This window comes from Labrus mixtus, unplaced genomic scaffold (assembly GCF_963584025.1).
Source record: "Labrus mixtus unplaced genomic scaffold, fLabMix1.1 SCAFFOLD_62, whole genome shotgun sequence".
In the NCBI taxonomy this organism is placed as follows: Eukaryota; Metazoa; Chordata; class Actinopteri; order Labriformes; family Labridae; genus Labrus; species Labrus mixtus.
Window position 1 is genome coordinate 90,001 of NW_026870147.1, and position 14,542 is coordinate 104,542.

General features: G+C 43.9%; 36 non-coding genes and 22 pseudogenes across 36 annotated transcripts; all 58 read left to right on the forward strand.

The window, feature by feature from the left end:
• Positions 1-56: 56 nt before the first annotated feature.
• LOC132964028 (5S ribosomal RNA) lies at positions 57-165 on the forward strand (annotated as a pseudogene).
• Positions 166-285: 120 nt separating this feature from the next.
• Positions 286-404, forward strand: LOC132964604 (5S ribosomal RNA). The gene has a single exon (XR_009669573.1). It is a non-coding gene; the product is annotated as a 5S ribosomal RNA (ribosomal RNA).
• A 120-nt stretch (positions 405-524) lies between these two features.
• On the forward strand, positions 525-633 carry LOC132964071 (5S ribosomal RNA; annotated as a pseudogene).
• Positions 634-986: 353 nt separating this feature from the next.
• LOC132964537 (5S ribosomal RNA) lies at positions 987-1,105 on the forward strand. The gene has a single exon (XR_009669510.1). It is a non-coding gene; the product is annotated as a 5S ribosomal RNA (ribosomal RNA).
• Positions 1,106-1,227: 122 nt separating this feature from the next.
• On the forward strand, positions 1,228-1,346 carry LOC132964650 (5S ribosomal RNA). Its single transcript, XR_009669613.1, has one exon. It is a non-coding gene; the product is annotated as a 5S ribosomal RNA (ribosomal RNA).
• A 121-nt stretch (positions 1,347-1,467) lies between these two features.
• LOC132964233 (5S ribosomal RNA) lies at positions 1,468-1,586 on the forward strand. Its single transcript, XR_009669223.1, has one exon. It is a non-coding gene; the product is annotated as a 5S ribosomal RNA (ribosomal RNA).
• Positions 1,587-1,707: 121 nt separating this feature from the next.
• Positions 1,708-1,826, forward strand: LOC132963872 (5S ribosomal RNA; annotated as a pseudogene).
• A 122-nt stretch (positions 1,827-1,948) lies between these two features.
• On the forward strand, positions 1,949-2,067 carry LOC132963886 (5S ribosomal RNA; annotated as a pseudogene).
• A 122-nt stretch (positions 2,068-2,189) lies between these two features.
• LOC132964567 (5S ribosomal RNA) lies at positions 2,190-2,308 on the forward strand. Its single transcript, XR_009669539.1, has one exon. It is a non-coding gene; the product is annotated as a 5S ribosomal RNA (ribosomal RNA).
• Positions 2,309-2,431: 123 nt separating this feature from the next.
• Positions 2,432-2,550, forward strand: LOC132964538 (5S ribosomal RNA). The gene has a single exon (XR_009669511.1). It is a non-coding gene; the product is annotated as a 5S ribosomal RNA (ribosomal RNA).
• A 122-nt stretch (positions 2,551-2,672) lies between these two features.
• Positions 2,673-2,791, forward strand: LOC132964651 (5S ribosomal RNA). The gene has a single exon (XR_009669614.1). It is a non-coding gene; the product is annotated as a 5S ribosomal RNA (ribosomal RNA).
• A 121-nt stretch (positions 2,792-2,912) lies between these two features.
• LOC132964235 (5S ribosomal RNA) lies at positions 2,913-3,031 on the forward strand. The gene has a single exon (XR_009669225.1). It is a non-coding gene; the product is annotated as a 5S ribosomal RNA (ribosomal RNA).
• A 121-nt stretch (positions 3,032-3,152) lies between these two features.
• On the forward strand, positions 3,153-3,271 carry LOC132963920 (5S ribosomal RNA; annotated as a pseudogene).
• Positions 3,272-3,393: 122 nt separating this feature from the next.
• Positions 3,394-3,512, forward strand: LOC132963887 (5S ribosomal RNA; annotated as a pseudogene).
• Positions 3,513-3,634: 122 nt separating this feature from the next.
• On the forward strand, positions 3,635-3,753 carry LOC132964569 (5S ribosomal RNA). Its single transcript, XR_009669540.1, has one exon. It is a non-coding gene; the product is annotated as a 5S ribosomal RNA (ribosomal RNA).
• Positions 3,754-3,874: 121 nt separating this feature from the next.
• LOC132964408 (5S ribosomal RNA) lies at positions 3,875-3,993 on the forward strand. The gene has a single exon (XR_009669388.1). It is a non-coding gene; the product is annotated as a 5S ribosomal RNA (ribosomal RNA).
• A 122-nt stretch (positions 3,994-4,115) lies between these two features.
• Positions 4,116-4,234, forward strand: LOC132964264 (5S ribosomal RNA). Its single transcript, XR_009669252.1, has one exon. It is a non-coding gene; the product is annotated as a 5S ribosomal RNA (ribosomal RNA).
• A 121-nt stretch (positions 4,235-4,355) lies between these two features.
• On the forward strand, positions 4,356-4,474 carry LOC132964265 (5S ribosomal RNA). Its single transcript, XR_009669253.1, has one exon. It is a non-coding gene; the product is annotated as a 5S ribosomal RNA (ribosomal RNA).
• Positions 4,475-4,595: 121 nt separating this feature from the next.
• LOC132964591 (5S ribosomal RNA) lies at positions 4,596-4,714 on the forward strand. Its single transcript, XR_009669561.1, has one exon. It is a non-coding gene; the product is annotated as a 5S ribosomal RNA (ribosomal RNA).
• A 122-nt stretch (positions 4,715-4,836) lies between these two features.
• Positions 4,837-4,955, forward strand: LOC132964665 (5S ribosomal RNA). Its single transcript, XR_009669628.1, has one exon. It is a non-coding gene; the product is annotated as a 5S ribosomal RNA (ribosomal RNA).
• Positions 4,956-5,076: 121 nt separating this feature from the next.
• LOC132963914 (5S ribosomal RNA) lies at positions 5,077-5,195 on the forward strand (annotated as a pseudogene).
• Positions 5,196-5,317: 122 nt separating this feature from the next.
• LOC132964014 (5S ribosomal RNA) lies at positions 5,318-5,437 on the forward strand (annotated as a pseudogene).
• A 122-nt stretch (positions 5,438-5,559) lies between these two features.
• Positions 5,560-5,678, forward strand: LOC132964580 (5S ribosomal RNA). Its single transcript, XR_009669551.1, has one exon. It is a non-coding gene; the product is annotated as a 5S ribosomal RNA (ribosomal RNA).
• Positions 5,679-6,030: 352 nt separating this feature from the next.
• Positions 6,031-6,149, forward strand: LOC132964554 (5S ribosomal RNA). Its single transcript, XR_009669526.1, has one exon. It is a non-coding gene; the product is annotated as a 5S ribosomal RNA (ribosomal RNA).
• A 123-nt stretch (positions 6,150-6,272) lies between these two features.
• Positions 6,273-6,391, forward strand: LOC132964652 (5S ribosomal RNA). Its single transcript, XR_009669615.1, has one exon. It is a non-coding gene; the product is annotated as a 5S ribosomal RNA (ribosomal RNA).
• A 121-nt stretch (positions 6,392-6,512) lies between these two features.
• LOC132964342 (5S ribosomal RNA) lies at positions 6,513-6,631 on the forward strand. The gene has a single exon (XR_009669325.1). It is a non-coding gene; the product is annotated as a 5S ribosomal RNA (ribosomal RNA).
• A 121-nt stretch (positions 6,632-6,752) lies between these two features.
• Positions 6,753-6,871, forward strand: LOC132963888 (5S ribosomal RNA; annotated as a pseudogene).
• Positions 6,872-6,993: 122 nt separating this feature from the next.
• On the forward strand, positions 6,994-7,112 carry LOC132964371 (5S ribosomal RNA). Its single transcript, XR_009669353.1, has one exon. It is a non-coding gene; the product is annotated as a 5S ribosomal RNA (ribosomal RNA).
• Positions 7,113-7,234: 122 nt separating this feature from the next.
• LOC132964124 (5S ribosomal RNA) lies at positions 7,235-7,343 on the forward strand (annotated as a pseudogene).
• Positions 7,344-7,466: 123 nt separating this feature from the next.
• Positions 7,467-7,585, forward strand: LOC132963889 (5S ribosomal RNA; annotated as a pseudogene).
• A 122-nt stretch (positions 7,586-7,707) lies between these two features.
• On the forward strand, positions 7,708-7,826 carry LOC132964372 (5S ribosomal RNA). Its single transcript, XR_009669354.1, has one exon. It is a non-coding gene; the product is annotated as a 5S ribosomal RNA (ribosomal RNA).
• Positions 7,827-7,948: 122 nt separating this feature from the next.
• On the forward strand, positions 7,949-8,057 carry LOC132964125 (5S ribosomal RNA; annotated as a pseudogene).
• Positions 8,058-8,180: 123 nt separating this feature from the next.
• LOC132964301 (5S ribosomal RNA) lies at positions 8,181-8,299 on the forward strand. The gene has a single exon (XR_009669286.1). It is a non-coding gene; the product is annotated as a 5S ribosomal RNA (ribosomal RNA).
• Positions 8,300-8,422: 123 nt separating this feature from the next.
• LOC132963935 (5S ribosomal RNA) lies at positions 8,423-8,541 on the forward strand (annotated as a pseudogene).
• A 124-nt stretch (positions 8,542-8,665) lies between these two features.
• Positions 8,666-8,784, forward strand: LOC132963953 (5S ribosomal RNA). The gene has a single exon (XR_009669172.1). It is a non-coding gene; the product is annotated as a 5S ribosomal RNA (ribosomal RNA).
• Positions 8,785-8,905: 121 nt separating this feature from the next.
• On the forward strand, positions 8,906-9,024 carry LOC132964683 (5S ribosomal RNA). The gene has a single exon (XR_009669643.1). It is a non-coding gene; the product is annotated as a 5S ribosomal RNA (ribosomal RNA).
• Positions 9,025-9,145: 121 nt separating this feature from the next.
• Positions 9,146-9,264, forward strand: LOC132964409 (5S ribosomal RNA). Its single transcript, XR_009669389.1, has one exon. It is a non-coding gene; the product is annotated as a 5S ribosomal RNA (ribosomal RNA).
• A 122-nt stretch (positions 9,265-9,386) lies between these two features.
• On the forward strand, positions 9,387-9,505 carry LOC132964266 (5S ribosomal RNA). The gene has a single exon (XR_009669254.1). It is a non-coding gene; the product is annotated as a 5S ribosomal RNA (ribosomal RNA).
• A 121-nt stretch (positions 9,506-9,626) lies between these two features.
• LOC132964298 (5S ribosomal RNA) lies at positions 9,627-9,745 on the forward strand. The gene has a single exon (XR_009669283.1). It is a non-coding gene; the product is annotated as a 5S ribosomal RNA (ribosomal RNA).
• Positions 9,746-9,866: 121 nt separating this feature from the next.
• LOC132964271 (5S ribosomal RNA) lies at positions 9,867-9,985 on the forward strand. Its single transcript, XR_009669259.1, has one exon. It is a non-coding gene; the product is annotated as a 5S ribosomal RNA (ribosomal RNA).
• Positions 9,986-10,107: 122 nt separating this feature from the next.
• Positions 10,108-10,227, forward strand: LOC132964015 (5S ribosomal RNA; annotated as a pseudogene).
• A 122-nt stretch (positions 10,228-10,349) lies between these two features.
• Positions 10,350-10,469, forward strand: LOC132964048 (5S ribosomal RNA; annotated as a pseudogene).
• Positions 10,470-10,591: 122 nt separating this feature from the next.
• Positions 10,592-10,700, forward strand: LOC132964180 (5S ribosomal RNA; annotated as a pseudogene).
• Positions 10,701-10,823: 123 nt separating this feature from the next.
• Positions 10,824-10,942, forward strand: LOC132963943 (5S ribosomal RNA; annotated as a pseudogene).
• Positions 10,943-11,294: 352 nt separating this feature from the next.
• Positions 11,295-11,413, forward strand: LOC132964653 (5S ribosomal RNA). The gene has a single exon (XR_009669616.1). It is a non-coding gene; the product is annotated as a 5S ribosomal RNA (ribosomal RNA).
• Positions 11,414-11,534: 121 nt separating this feature from the next.
• Positions 11,535-11,653, forward strand: LOC132964343 (5S ribosomal RNA). The gene has a single exon (XR_009669326.1). It is a non-coding gene; the product is annotated as a 5S ribosomal RNA (ribosomal RNA).
• Positions 11,654-11,774: 121 nt separating this feature from the next.
• LOC132963890 (5S ribosomal RNA) lies at positions 11,775-11,893 on the forward strand (annotated as a pseudogene).
• Positions 11,894-12,015: 122 nt separating this feature from the next.
• LOC132964373 (5S ribosomal RNA) lies at positions 12,016-12,134 on the forward strand. Its single transcript, XR_009669355.1, has one exon. It is a non-coding gene; the product is annotated as a 5S ribosomal RNA (ribosomal RNA).
• Positions 12,135-12,256: 122 nt separating this feature from the next.
• Positions 12,257-12,365, forward strand: LOC132964126 (5S ribosomal RNA; annotated as a pseudogene).
• Positions 12,366-12,488: 123 nt separating this feature from the next.
• Positions 12,489-12,607, forward strand: LOC132964302 (5S ribosomal RNA). Its single transcript, XR_009669287.1, has one exon. It is a non-coding gene; the product is annotated as a 5S ribosomal RNA (ribosomal RNA).
• Positions 12,608-12,730: 123 nt separating this feature from the next.
• On the forward strand, positions 12,731-12,849 carry LOC132963936 (5S ribosomal RNA; annotated as a pseudogene).
• Positions 12,850-12,973: 124 nt separating this feature from the next.
• LOC132964253 (5S ribosomal RNA) lies at positions 12,974-13,092 on the forward strand. The gene has a single exon (XR_009669242.1). It is a non-coding gene; the product is annotated as a 5S ribosomal RNA (ribosomal RNA).
• Positions 13,093-13,213: 121 nt separating this feature from the next.
• On the forward strand, positions 13,214-13,332 carry LOC132963891 (5S ribosomal RNA; annotated as a pseudogene).
• Positions 13,333-13,453: 121 nt separating this feature from the next.
• On the forward strand, positions 13,454-13,572 carry LOC132964362 (5S ribosomal RNA). The gene has a single exon (XR_009669344.1). It is a non-coding gene; the product is annotated as a 5S ribosomal RNA (ribosomal RNA).
• A 123-nt stretch (positions 13,573-13,695) lies between these two features.
• Positions 13,696-13,814, forward strand: LOC132964328 (5S ribosomal RNA). The gene has a single exon (XR_009669312.1). It is a non-coding gene; the product is annotated as a 5S ribosomal RNA (ribosomal RNA).
• Positions 13,815-13,935: 121 nt separating this feature from the next.
• On the forward strand, positions 13,936-14,044 carry LOC132964108 (5S ribosomal RNA; annotated as a pseudogene).
• A 123-nt stretch (positions 14,045-14,167) lies between these two features.
• On the forward strand, positions 14,168-14,286 carry LOC132964465 (5S ribosomal RNA). Its single transcript, XR_009669441.1, has one exon. It is a non-coding gene; the product is annotated as a 5S ribosomal RNA (ribosomal RNA).
• Positions 14,287-14,405: 119 nt separating this feature from the next.
• On the forward strand, positions 14,406-14,524 carry LOC132964046 (5S ribosomal RNA). Its single transcript, XR_009669181.1, has one exon. It is a non-coding gene; the product is annotated as a 5S ribosomal RNA (ribosomal RNA).
• Positions 14,525-14,542: the final 18 nt, after the last annotated feature.

The following is a 14,542-nucleotide window of genomic DNA, read 5'->3' on the forward strand; positions in this document are numbered from 1 at the left end:
CAGCCAGAATCAAGAGCATGACATCTTTAAAAGGCCCCTTTCTGCACACAATAATGGCTTATGGCCATACCACCCTGAACTCGTCCGATCTTGGAAGCTAAGCAGGGTGGGGCCTGGTTAGTACTTGAATGGGAGACCGCCTGGGAATACCAGGTGCTGTAAGCTTTTTAATTTTGTTGATGATATGTTTTTTTTATCATATAGAGACATATTCACATGTCCAAAAATTCAGCCAGAATCAAGGGCATGACATCTTTAAAAGGCCCCTGTCTGCACGCAATAGTGACTTATGGCCATACCACCCTGAACACGCCCGATCTCGTCCGATCTCGGAAGCTAAGCAGGCTCGGGCATGGTTAGTACTTGGATGGGAGACCGCCTGGGAATACCAGGTGCTATAAGCTTTTTCATTTTTTTGATCATATGTTTTTTTTTGATCATATAGAGACATATTCACATGTCCAAAAATTCAACCAGAATCAAGGGAATGACATCTTTAAGGCCCATTTCTGCACACAATAATGGCTTACGGCCATACCACCCTGAACTCGTCCGATCTCGGAAGCTAAGCATGGTCGGGCCTGGTTATTACTTAGATGGGAGACCGCCTGGGAATACCAGGTGCTGTAAGCTTTTTCATTTTTTTGATCATATGTTTTTTTTTATCATATAGAGACATATTCACATGTCCAAAAATTCTGCCAGAATCAAGGGCATGACATCTTTAAAAGGCCCCTGTCTGCACACAATAATGGCTTAAGGACATACCACCCTGAACTTGTCCGATCTCGGAAGCTAAGCAGCGTCTGGCCTGGTTAGTACTTGGATGGGAGACCGCCTGGGAATACCAGGTGCTGTAAGCTTTTTCATTTTTTTTGATCATATGTTCTTTTTTTATCATATAGAGACATATTCACATGTCCAAAAATTCAGCCAGAATCAAGGGCATGAGATCTTTAAAAGGCCCCTGTCTGCACACAATAACAGGTTACGGCCATACCACCCTGAACACGCCTGATCTCGTCCGATCTCGGAAGCTAAGCAGGGTCGGGCCTGGTTAGTTCTTGGATGGGAGACCGCCTGGGAATACCAGGTGCTGTAAGCTTTTTCATTTTTTTGATCATATGTTTTTTTTTTATCATATAGAGACATATTCACATGTCCAAAAATTCAGCCAGAATCAAGGGCATAACATCTTTAAAAGGCCCCTGTCTGCACAAAATAATGGCTTACGGCCATACCACCCTTAACACGCCCGATCTCGTCCCATCTCGGAAGCTAAGCAGGGTCGGGCCTGGTTAGTACTTGAATGGGAGACCGCCTGGGAATACCAGATGCTGTAAGCTTTTTTTATTTTTTTGATCATATGTTTTTTTTATCATAGAGAGACATATTCACATGTCCACAAATTCAGCCAGAATCAAGGGCATGACATCTTTAAAAGGCCCCTGTCTGCACACAATAATGGCTTACGGCCATACCACCCTGAACACGCCCGATCTCGTCCGATCTCGGAAGCAAAGCAGGGTCGGGCCTGGTTAGTACTTGGATGGGAGACCACCTGGGAATACCAGGTGCTGTAAGCGTTTTCATTTTTTTGATCATATGTTTTTTTTTATCATATAGAGACATATTCACATGTCCAAAAATTCAGCCAGAATCAAGGGCATGACATCTTTAAAAGGCCCCTGTCTGCACACAATAATGGCTTATGGCCATACCACCCTGAACACGCCTGATCTTGTCCGATCTCGGAAGCTAAGCAGGCTAGTGCCTGGTTAGTACTTGGATGGGAGACCGCCTGGGAATACCAGGGGCTGTAAGCTTTTTCATTTTTTTGATCATATGTTTTTTTTTTATCATATAGAGACATATTCACATGTCCAAAAATTCAGCCAGAATCAAGGGCATGACATCTTTAAAAGGCCCCTTTCTGCACACAATAACAGCTTACGGCCATACCACCCTTAACACGCCCGATCTCGTCCGATCTCGGAAACTAAGTAGGGTCGTGCCTGGTTAGTACTTGGATGGGAGACCGCCTGGGAATACCAGACGCTGTAAGCTTTTTCATTTTTTTGATCATATGTTTTTTTTTTATCATATAGAGACATATTCACATGTCCAAAAATTTAGCCAGAATCAAGGGCATGACATCTTTAAATGGCCCCTTTCTGCACACAATAATGGCTTACGGCCATACCACCCTGAACACGCCCAATCTCGTCCGATCTAGGAAGCTATGCAGGGTCGGGCCTGGTTAGTACTTGGATGGGAGACCGCCTGGGAATACCAGGTGCTGTAAGCTTTTTCATTTTTTTTGATCATATGTTCTTTTTTCATCATATAGAGACATATTCACATGTCCAAAAATTCAGCCAGAATCAAGGGCATGAGATCTTTAAAAGGCCCCTGTCTGCACACAATAACAGGTTACGGCCATACCACCCTGAACACGCCTGATCTCGTCCGATCTCGGAAGCTAAGCAGGGTCGGGCCTGGTTAGTTCTTGGATGGGAGACCGCCTGGGAATACCAGGTGCTGTAAGCTTTTTCATTTTTTTGATCATATGTTTTTTTTTTATCATATAGAGACATATTCACATGTCCAAAAATTCAGCCAGAATCAAGGGCATAACATCTTTAAAAGGCCCCTGTCTGCACAAAATAATGGCTTACGGCCATACCACCCTTAACACGCCCGATCTCGTCCCATCTCGGAAGCTAAGCAGGGTCGGGCCTGGTTAGTACTTGAATGGGAGACCGCCTGGGAATACCAGATGCTGTAAGCTTTTTTTATTTTTTTGATCATATGTTTTTTTTATCATAGAGAGACATATTCACATGTCCACAAATTCAGCCAGAATCAAGGGCATGACATCTTTAAAAGGCCCCTGTCTGCACACAATAATGGCTTACGGCCATACCACCCTGAACACGCCCGATCTCGTCCGATCTCGGAAGCAAAGCAGGGTCGGGCCTGGTTAGTACTTGGATGGGAGACCACCTGGGAATACCAGGTGCTGTAAGCGTTTTCATTTTTTTGATCATATGTTTTTTTTTATCATATAGAGACATATTCACATGTCCAAAAATTCAGCCAGAATCAAGGGCATGACATCTTTAAAAGGCCCCTGTCTGCACACAATAATGGCTTATGGCCATACCACCCTGAACACGCCTGATCTTGTCCGATCTCGGAAGCCAAGCAGGCTAGTGCCTGGTTAGTACTTGGATGGGAGACCGCCTGGGAATACCAGGGGCTGTAAGCTTTTTCATTTTTTTGATCATATGTTTTTTTTTTATCATATAGAGACATATTCACATGTCCAAAAATTCAGCCAGAATCAAGGGCATGACATCTTTAAAAGGCCCCTTTCTGCACACAATAACAGCTTACGGCCATACCACCCTTAACACGCCCGATCTCGTCCGATCTCGGAAACTAAGTAGGGTCGTGCCTGGTTAGTACTTGGATGGGAGACCGCCTGGGAATACCAGACGCTGTAAGCTTTTTCATTTTTTTGATCATATGTTTTTTTTTTATCATATAGAGACATATTCACATGTCCAAAAATTTAGCCAGAATCAAGGGCATGACATCTTTAAATGGCCCCTTTCTGCACACAATAATGGCTTACGGCCATACCACCCTGAACACGCCCAATCTCGTCCGATCTAGGAAGCTATGCAGGGTCGGGCCTGGTTAGTACTTGGATGGGAGACCGCCTGGGAATACCAGGTGCTGTAAGCTTTTTCATTTTTTTGATCATATGTTTTTTTTTATCATATAGAGACATATTCACATGTCCAAAAATTCAGCCAGAATCAAGGGCATGACATCTTTAAAAGGCCCCTTTCTGCACACAATAATGGCTTACGGCCATACCACCCTGAACACGCCCGATCTCATCCGATCTCAGAAGCTAAGCAGGGTCGGGCCTGCTTAGTACTTGGATGGGAGACCGCCTGGGAATACCAGGTGCTGTAAGCTTTTTCATTTTGTTTGATCATATGTTTTTTTTTATCATATAGAGACATATTCACATGTCCAAAAATTCAGCCAGAATCAAGGGCATGACATCTTTAAAAGGCCCCTTTCTGCACACAATAATGGCTTACGGCCATACCACCCTGAACAAGCCCGATCTCGTCCGATCTCGGAAGCTAAGCAGGGTCGGGCCTGGTTAGTACTTGGATGGGAGACCGCCTGGGAATACCAGGTGCTGTAAGCTCTTTCATTTTTTTTGATCATATGTTTTTTTTATCATATAGAGACATATTCACATGTCCAAAAATTCAGCCAGAATCAAGGGCATGACATCTTTAAAAGGCCCCTTTCTGCACACAATAATGGCTTACGGCCATACCACCCTGAACAAGCCCGATCTCGTCCGATCTCGGAAGCTAAGCAGGGTCGGGCCTGGTTAGTACTTGGATGGGAGACCGCCTGGGAATACCAGGTGCTGTAAGCTCTTTCATTTTTTTTGATCATATGTTTTTTTTATCATATAGAGACATATTCACATGTCCAAAAATTCAGCCAGAATCAAGGGCATGACATCTTTAAAAGGCCCCTCTCTGCACACAATAATGGCTTACGGCCATACCACCCTGAACACGCCTGATCTCGTCCGATCTCGGAAGCAAAGCAGGGTAGGGCCTGGTTAGTACTTGGATGGGAGACAGCCTGGGAATACCAGGTGCTGTAAGTTTTTTCATTTTTTTGATCATATGTTTTTTTTTTATCATATAGAGACATATTCACATGTCCTAAAATTCAGCCAGAATCAAGGGCATGACATCTTTAAAAGGCCCCTTTCTGCATACAATAATGGCTTACGGCCATACCACCCTGAACACGCCTGATGTCGTCCGATCTCGGAAGCTAAGCAGGGTAGGGCCTGGTTAGTACTTGGATGGGAGACAGCCTGGGAATACCAGGTGCTGTAAGTTTTTTCATTTTTTTAATCATATGTTTTTTTTTATCATATAGAGACATATTCACATGTCCAAAAATTCAGCCAGAATCAAGGGCATGACATCTTTAAAAGGCCCCTTTCTGCACACAATAATGGCTTACGGTCATACCACCCTGAACTCGTCCGATCTCGTCCGATCTCGGAAACTAAGCAGGGTCGTGCCTTGTTAGTACTTGGATGGGAGACCGCCTGGGAATACCAGGTGCTGTAAGCTGTTTCATTTTTTTGATCATGTGTTTTTTTTTTATCATAGAGAGACATATTCACATGTCCAAAAATTCAGCCAGAATCAAGGGCATGACATCTTTAAAAGGCCCCTTTCTGCACACAATAATGGCTTACGGTCATACCACCCTGAACTCGTCCGATCTCGTCCGATCTCGGAAACTAAGCAGGGTCGTGCCTGGTTAGTACTTGGATGGGAGACCGCCTGTGGAATACCAGATGCTGTAAGCTGTTTCATTTTTTTGATCATTTGTTTTTTTTTTATCATAGAGAGACATATTCACATGTCCAAAAATTCAGCCAGAATCAAGGGCATGACATCTTTAAAAGGCCCCTTTCTGCACACAATAATGGCTTACGGCCATACCACCCTGAACACGCCCGATCTCGTCTGATCTCGGAAGCTATGCAGGGTCGGGCCTCGTTAGTACTTGGATGGGAGACCGCCTGGGAATACCAGGTGCTGTAAGCTTTTTCATTTTTTTGATCATGTTTTTTTTTTATCATATAGAGACATATTCACATGTCCAAAAATTCAGCCAGAATCAAGGGCATGACATCTTTAAAAGGCCCCTTTCTGCACACAATAATGGCTTAAGGACATACCACCCTGAACTTGTCCGATCTCGGAAGCTAAGCAGCGTCTGGCCTGGTTAGTACTTGGATGGGAGACCGCCTGGGAATACCAGGTGCTGTAAGCTTTTTCATTTTTTTTGATCATATGTTCTTTTTTTATCATATAGAGACATATTCACATGTCCAAAAATTCAGCCAGAATCAAGGGCATGAGATCTTTAAAAGGCCCCTGTCTGCACACAATAATTGCTTACGGCCATACCACCCTGAACACGCCTGATCTCGTCCGATCTCGGATGCTAAGCAGGGTAGGGCCTGGTTAGTACTTGGATGGGAGACTGCCTGGGAATACTAGGTGCTGTAAGCTTTTTCATTTTTTTGATCATATGTTTTTTTTTTTATCATATAGAGACATATTCACATGTCCAAAAATTCAGCCAGAATCAAGGGCATAACATCTTTAAAAGGCCCCTGTCTGCACACAATAATGGCTTACGGCCATACCACCCTTAACACGCCCGATCTCGTCCCATCTCGGAAGCTAAGCAGGGTCGGGCCTGGTTAGTACTTGAATGGGAGACCGCCTGGGAATACCAGATGCTGTAAGCTTTTTTTATTTTTTTGATCATATGTTTTTTTTATCATAGAGAGACATATTCACATGTCCACAAATTCAGCCAGAATCAAGGGCATGACATCTTTAAAAGGCCCCTGTCTGCACACAATAATGGCTTACGGCCATACCACTCTGAACACGCCTGATCTCGTCCGATCTCGGAAGCTAAGCAGGGTCGGGCCTGGTTAGTACTTGGATGGGAGACCACCTGGGAATACCAGGTGCTGTAAGCGTTTTCATTTTTTTGATCATATGTTTTTTTTTATCATATAGAGACATATTCACATGTCCAAAAATTCAGCCAGAATCAAGGGCATGACATCTTTAAAAGGCCCCTTTCTGCACACAATAACAGCTTACGGCCATACCACCCTTAACACGCCCGATCTCGTCCGATCTCGGAAACTAAGTAGGGTCGTGCCTGGTTAGTACTTGGATGGGAGACCGCCTGGGAATACCAGACGCTGTAAGCTTTTTCATTTTTTTGATCATATGTTTTTTTTTTATCATATAGAGACATATTCACATGTCCAAAAATTTAGCCAGAATCAAGGGCATGACATCTTTAAAAGGCCCCTTTCTGCACACAATAATGGCTTACGGCCATACCACCCTGAACACGCCCGATCTCGTCCGATCTCGGAAGCTATGCAGGGTCGGGCCTGGTTAGTACTTAGATGGGAGACCGCCTGGGAATACCAGGTGCTGTAAGCTTTTTCATTTTTTTGATCATATGTTTTTTTTTTATCATATAGAGACATATTCACATGTCCAAAAATTCAGCCAGAATCAAGGGCATGACATCTTTAAAAGGCCCCTTTCTGCACACAATAACAGCTTACGGCCATACCACCCTGAACTTGTCTGATCTCGGAAGCTAAGCAGCGTCTGGCCTGGTTAGTACTTGGATGGGAGACCGCCTGGGAATACCAGGTGCTGTAAGCTTTTTCATTTTTTTTGATCATATGTTCTTTTTTTATCATATAGAGACATATTCACATGTCCAAAAATTCAGCCAGAATCAAGGGCATGACATCTTTAAAAGGCCCCTTTCTGCACACAATAACAGCTTACGGCCATACCACCCTTAACACGCCCGATCTCGTCCGATCTCGGAAACTAAGTAGGGTCGTGCCTGGTTAGTACTTGGATGGGAGACCGCCTGGGAATACCAGACGCTGTAAGCTTTTTCATTTTTTTGATCATATGTTTTTTTTTTATCATATAGAGACATATTCACATGTCCAAAAATTTAGCCAGAATCAAGGGCATGACATCTTTAAAAGGCCCCTTTCTGCACACAATAATGGCTTACGGCCATACCACCCTGAACACGCCCGATCTCGTCCGATCTCGGAAGCTATGCAGGGTCGGGCCTGGTTAGTACTTAGATGGGAGACCGCCTGGGAATACCAGGTGCTGTAAGCTTTTTCATTTTTTTGATCATATGTTTTTTTTTTATCATATAGAGACATATTCACATGTCCAAAAATTCAGCCAGAATCAAGGGCATGACATCTTTAAAAGGCCCCTTTCTGCACACAATAACAGCTTACGGCCATACCACCCTGAACTTGTCTGATCTCGGAAGCTAAGCAGCGTCTGGCCTGGTTAGTACTTGGATGGGAGACCGCCTGGGAATACCAGGTGCTGTAAGCTTTTTCATTTTTTTTGATCATATGTTCTTTTTTTATCATATAGAGACATATTCACATGTCCAAAAATTCAGCCAGAATCAAGGGCATGAGATCTTTAAAAGGCCCCTGTCTGCACACAATAACAGCTTACGGCCATACCACCCTGAACACGCCTGATCTCGTCCGATCTCTGAAGCTAAGCAGGGTCGGGCCTGGTTAGTACTTCGATGGGAGACCGCCTGGGAATACCAGGTGCTGTAAGCTTTTTCATTTTTTTGATCATATGTTTTTTTTTTTATCACATAGAGACATATTCACATGTCCAAAAATTCAGCCAGAATCAAGGGCATAACATCTTTAAAAGGCCCCTGTCTGCACACAATAATGGCTTACGGCCATACCACCCTTAACACGCCCGATCTCGTCCCATCTCGGAAGCTAAGCAGGGTCGAGCCTGGTTAATACTTGGATGGGAGACCGCCTGGGAATACCAGATGCTGTAAGCTTTTCTTATTTTTTTGATCATATTTTTTTTTTTTTATCATAGAGAGACATATTCACATGTCCACAAATTCAGCCAGAATCAAGGGCATGACATCTTTAAAAGGCCCCTGTCTGCACACAATAATGGCTTACGGCCATACCACCCTGAACACGCCCGATCTCGTTCGATCTCGGAAGCTAAGCAGGGTTGGGCCTGGTTAGTACTTGGATGGGAGACCACCTTGGAATACCAGGTGCTGTAAGCCTTTTCATTTTTTTGATCATATGTTTTTTTTTATCATATAAAGACATATTCACATGTCCAAAAATTCAGCCAGAATCAAGGGCATGACATCTTTAAAAGGCCCCTTTCTGCACACAATAACAGCTTACGGCCATACCACCCTTAACACGCCCAATCTCGTCCGATCTAGCAAGCTATGCAGGGTCGGGCCTGGTTAGTACTTGGATGGGAGACCGCCTGGGAATACCAGGTGCTGTAAGCTTTTTCATTTTTTTGATCATATGTTTTTTTTTATCATATAGAGACATATTCACATGTCCAAAAATTCAGCCAGAATCAAGGGCATGACATCTTTAAAAGGCCCCTTTCTGCACACAATAATGGCTTACGGCCATACCACCCTGAACACGCCCGATCTCATCCGATCTCAGAAGCTAAGCAGGGTCGGGCCTGCTTAGTACTTGGATGGGAGACCGCCTGGGAATACCAGGTGCTGTAAGCTTTTTCATTTTGTTTGATCATATGTTTTTTTTTATCATATAGAGACATATTCACATGTCCAAAAATTCAGCCAGAATCAAGGGCATGACATCTTTAAAAGGCCCCTTTCTGCACACAATAATGGCTTACGGCCATACCACCCTGAACAAGCCCGATCTCGTCCGATCTCGGAAGCTAAGCAGGGTCGGGCCTGGTTAGTACTTGGATGGGAGACCGCCTGGGAATACCAGGTGCTGTAAGCTCTTTCATTTTTTTTGATCATATGTTTTTTTTATCATATAGAGACATATTCACATGTCCAAAAATTCAGCCAGAATCAAGGGCATGACATCTTTAAAAGGCCCCTTTCTGCACACAATAATGGCTTACAGCCATACCACCCTGAACAAGCCCGATCTCGTCCGATCTCGGAAGCTAAGCAGGGTCGGGCCTGGTTAGTACTTGGATGGGAGACCGCCTGGGAATACCAGGTGCTGTAAGCTCTTTCATTTTTTTTGATCATATGTTTTTTTTATCATATAGAGACATATTCACATGTCCAAAAATTCAGCCAGAATCAAGGGCATGACATCTTTAAAAGGCCCCTCTCTGCACACAATAATGGCTTACGGCCATACCACCCTGAACACGCCTGATCTCGTCCGATCTCGGAAGCAAAGCAGGGTAGGGCCTGGTTAGTACTTGGATGGGAGACCGCCTGGGAATACCAGGTGCTGTAAGCTGTTTCATTTTTTTGATCATGTGTTTTTTTTTTATCATAGAGAGACATATTCACATGTCCAAAAATTCAGCCAGAATCAAGGGCATGACATCTTTAAAAGGCCCCTTTCTGCACACAATAATGGCTTACGGTCATACCACCCTGAACTCGTCCGATCTCGTCCGATCTCGGAAACTAAGCAGGGTCGTGCCTGGTTAGTACTTGGATGGGAGACCGCCTGTGGAATACCAGATGCTGTAAGCTGTTTCATTTTTTTGATCATTTGTTTTTTTTTTATCATAGAGAGACATATTCACATGTCCAAAAATTCAGCCAGAATCAAGGGCATGACATCTTTAAAAGGCCCCTTTCTGCACACAATAATGGCTTACGGCCATACCACCCTGAACACGCCCGATCTCGTCTGATCTCGGAAGCTATGCAGGGTCGGGCCTCGTTAGTACTTGGATGGGAGACCGCCTGTGGAATATCAAATGCTGTAAGCTGTTTCATTTTTTTGATCAAATGTTTTTTTTTTATCATATAGAGACATATTCACATGTCCAAAAATTCAGCCAGAATCAAGGGCATGACATCTTTAAAAGGCCCCTTTCTGCACACAATAATGGCTTACGGCCAAACCACCCTGAACTCGTCCGATCTTGGAAGCTAAGCAGGGTCGGGCCTGGTTAGTACTTGGATGGGAGAACGCCTGGGAATACCAGACGCTGTAAGCTTTTTTTATTTTTTTGATCATATGTTTTTTTTTTATCATAGAGAGACATATTCACATGTCCAAAAATTCAGCCAGAATCAAGGGCATGACATCTTTAAAAGGCCCCTGTCTGCAGACAATAATGGCTTACGGCCATACCACCCTGAACATGCCCGATCTCGTTCCATCTCAGAAGCTAAGCAGGGTAAGGCCTGGTTAGTACTTGGATGAGAGACCGCCTGGGAATACCAGGTGCTGTAAGCTTTTTCATTTTTTTGATCATGTTTTTTTTTTATCATATAGAGACATATTCACATGTCCAAAAATTCAGCCAGAATCAAGGGCATGACATCTTTAAAAGGCCCCTTTCTGCACACAATAATGGCTTAAGGACATACCACCCTGAACTTGTCCGATCTCGGAAGCTAAGCAGCGTCTGGCCTGGTTAGTACTTGGATGGGAGACCGCCTGGGAATACCAGGTGCTGTAAGCTTTTTCATTTTTTTTGATCATATGTTCTTTTTTTATCATATAGAGACATATTCACATGTCCAAAAATTCAGCCAGAATCAAGGGCATAACATCTTTAAAAGGCCCCTGTCTGCACACAATAATGGCTTACGGCCATACCACCCTTAACACGCCCGATCTCGTCCCATCTCGGAAGCTAAGCAGGGTCGGGCCTGGTTAGTACTTGAATGGGAGACCGCCTGGGAATACCAGATGCTGTAAGCTTTTTTTATTTTTTTGATCATATGTTTTTTTTATCATAGAGAGACATATTCACATGTCCACAAATTCAGCCAGAATCAAGGGCATGACATCTTTAAAAGGCCCCTGTCTGCACACAATAATGGCTTACGGCCATACCACTCTGAACACGCCTGATCTCGTCCGATCTCGGAAGCTAAGCAGGGTCGGGCCTGGTTAGTACTTGGATGGGAGACCACCTGGGAATACCAGGTGCTGTAAGCGTTTTCATTTTTTTGATCATATGTTTTTTTTTATCATATAGAGACATATTCACATGTCCAAAAATTCAGCCAGAATCAAGGGCATGACATCTTTAAAAGGCCCCTTTCTGCACACAATAACAGCTTACGGCCATACCACCCTTAACACGCCCGATCTCGTCCGATCTCGGAAACTAAGTAGGGTCGTGCCTGGTTAGTACTTGGATGGGAGACCGCCTGGGAATACCAGACGCTGTAAGCTTTTTCATTTTTTTGATCATATGTTTTTTTTTTATCATATAGAGACATATTCACATGTCCAAAAATTTAGCCAGAATCAAGGGCATGACATCTTTAAAAGGCCCCTTTCTGCACACAATAATGGCTTACGGCCATACCACCCTGAACACGCCCGATCTCGTCCGATCTCGGAAGCTATGCAGGGTCGGGCCTGGTTAGTACTTAGATGGGAGACCGCCTGGGAATACCAGGTGCTGTAAGCTTTTTCATTTTTTTGATCATATGTTTTTTTTTTATCATATAGAGACATATTCACATGTCCAAAAATTCAGCCAGAATCAAGGGCATGACATCTTTAAAAGGCCCCTTTCTGCACACAATAACAGCTTACGGCCATACCACCCTGAACTTGTCTGATCTCGGAAGCTAAGCAGCGTCTGGCCTGGTTAGTACTTGGATGGGAGACCGCCTGGGAATACCAGGTGCTGTAAGCTTTTTCATTTTTTTTGATCATATGTTCTTTTTTTATCATATAGAGACATATTCACATGTCCAAAAATTCAGCCAGAATCAAGGGCATGAGATCTTTAAAAGGCCCCTGTCTGCACACAATAACAGCTTACGGCCATACCACCCTGAACACGCCTGATCTCGTCCGATCTCTGAAGCTAAGCAGGGTCGGGCCTGGTTAGTACTTCGATGGGAGACCGCCTGGGAATACCAGGTGCTGTAAGCTTTTTCATTTTTTTGATCATATGTTTTTTTTTTTATCACATAGAGACATATTCACATGTCCAAAAATTCAGCCAGAATCAAGGGCATAACATCTTTAAAAGGCCCCTGTCTGCACACAATAATGGCTTACGGCCATACCACCCTTAACACGCCCGATCTCGTCCCATCTCGGAAGCTAAGCAGGGTCGAGCCTGGTTAATACTTGGATGGGAGACCGCCTGGGAATACCAGATGCTGTAAGCTTTTCTTATTTTTTTGATCATATTTTTTTTTTTTTATCATAGAGAGACATATTCACATGTCCACAAATTCAGCCAGAATCAAGGGCATGACATCTTTAAAAGGCCCCTGTCTGCACACAATAATGGCTTACGGCCATACCACCCTGAACACGCCCGATCTCGTTCGATCTCGGAAGCTAAGCAGGGTTGGGCCTGGTTAGTACTTGGATGGGAGACCACCTTGGAATACCAGGTGCTGTAAGCGTTTTCATTTTTTTGATCATATGTTTTTTTTTATCATATAAAGACATATTCACATGTCCAAAAATTCAGCCAGAATCAAGGGCATGACATCTTTAAAAGGCCCCTTTCTGCACACAATAACGGCTTACGGCCATACCACCCTTAACACGCCCGATCTCGTCCGATCTCGGAAACTAAGTAGGGTCGTGCCTGGTTAGTACTTGGATGGGAGACCGCCTGGGAATACCAGACGCTGTAAGCTTTTTCATTTTTTTTGATCATATGTTTTTTTTATCATATAGAGACATATTCACATGTCCAAAAATTCAGCCAGAATCAAGGGCATGACATCTTTAAAAGGCCCCTCTCTGCACACAATAATGGCTTATGGCCATACCACCCTGAACACGCCTGATCTCGTCCGATCTCGGAAGCTAAGCAGGGTAGGGCCTGGTTAGTACTTGGGTGGGAGACCGCCTGGGAATACCAGGTGCTGTAAGTTTTTTCATTTTTTTGGATCATATGTTTTTTTTTTATCATATAGAGACATATTCACATGTCCAAAAATTCAGCCAGAATCAAGGGCATGACATCTTTAAAAGGCCCCTTTCTGCATACAATAATGGCTTACGGCCATACCACCCTGAACACGCCCGATCTCGTCCGATCTCGGAAGCTAAGCAGTGTCGGGCCTGGTTAGTACTTGGATGGGAGACCACCTGGGAATACCAGGTGCTGTAAGCGTTTTCATTTTTTTGATCATATGTTTTTTTTTATCATATAGAGACATATTCACATGTCCAAAAATTCAGCCAGAATCAAGGGCATGACATCTTTAAAAGGCCCCTTTCTGCACACAATAATGGCTTACGGCCAAACCACCCTGAACTCGTCCGATCTTGGAAGCTAAGCAGGGTCGGGCCTGGTTAGTACTTGGATGGGAGACCGCCTGGGAATACCAGACGCTGTAAGCTTTTTTTATTTTTTTGATCATATGTTTTTTTTTTATCATAGAGAGACATATTCACATGTCCAAAAATTCAGCCAGAATCAAGGGCATGACATCTTTAAAAGGCCCCTGTCTGCAGACAGTAATGGATTACGGCCATACCACCCTGAACACGCCCGATCTCGTTCGATCTCAGAAGCTAAGCAGGGTCGGGCCTGGTTAGTACTTGGATGGGAGACCGCCTGGGAATACCAGGTGCTGTAAGCTTTTTCATTTTTTTGATCATGTTTTTTTTTATCATATAGAGACATATTCACATGTCCAAAAATTCAGCCAGAATCAAGGGCATGACATCTTTAAAAGGCCCCTCTCTGCACACAATAATGGCTTACGGCCATACCACCCTGAACACGCCTGATCTCGTCCGATCTCGGAAGCTAAGCAGGGTCGGGCCTGGTTAGTACTTGGATGGGAGACCGCCTGGGAATACCAGGTGCTGTAAGCTTTTTCATTTTTTTTGATC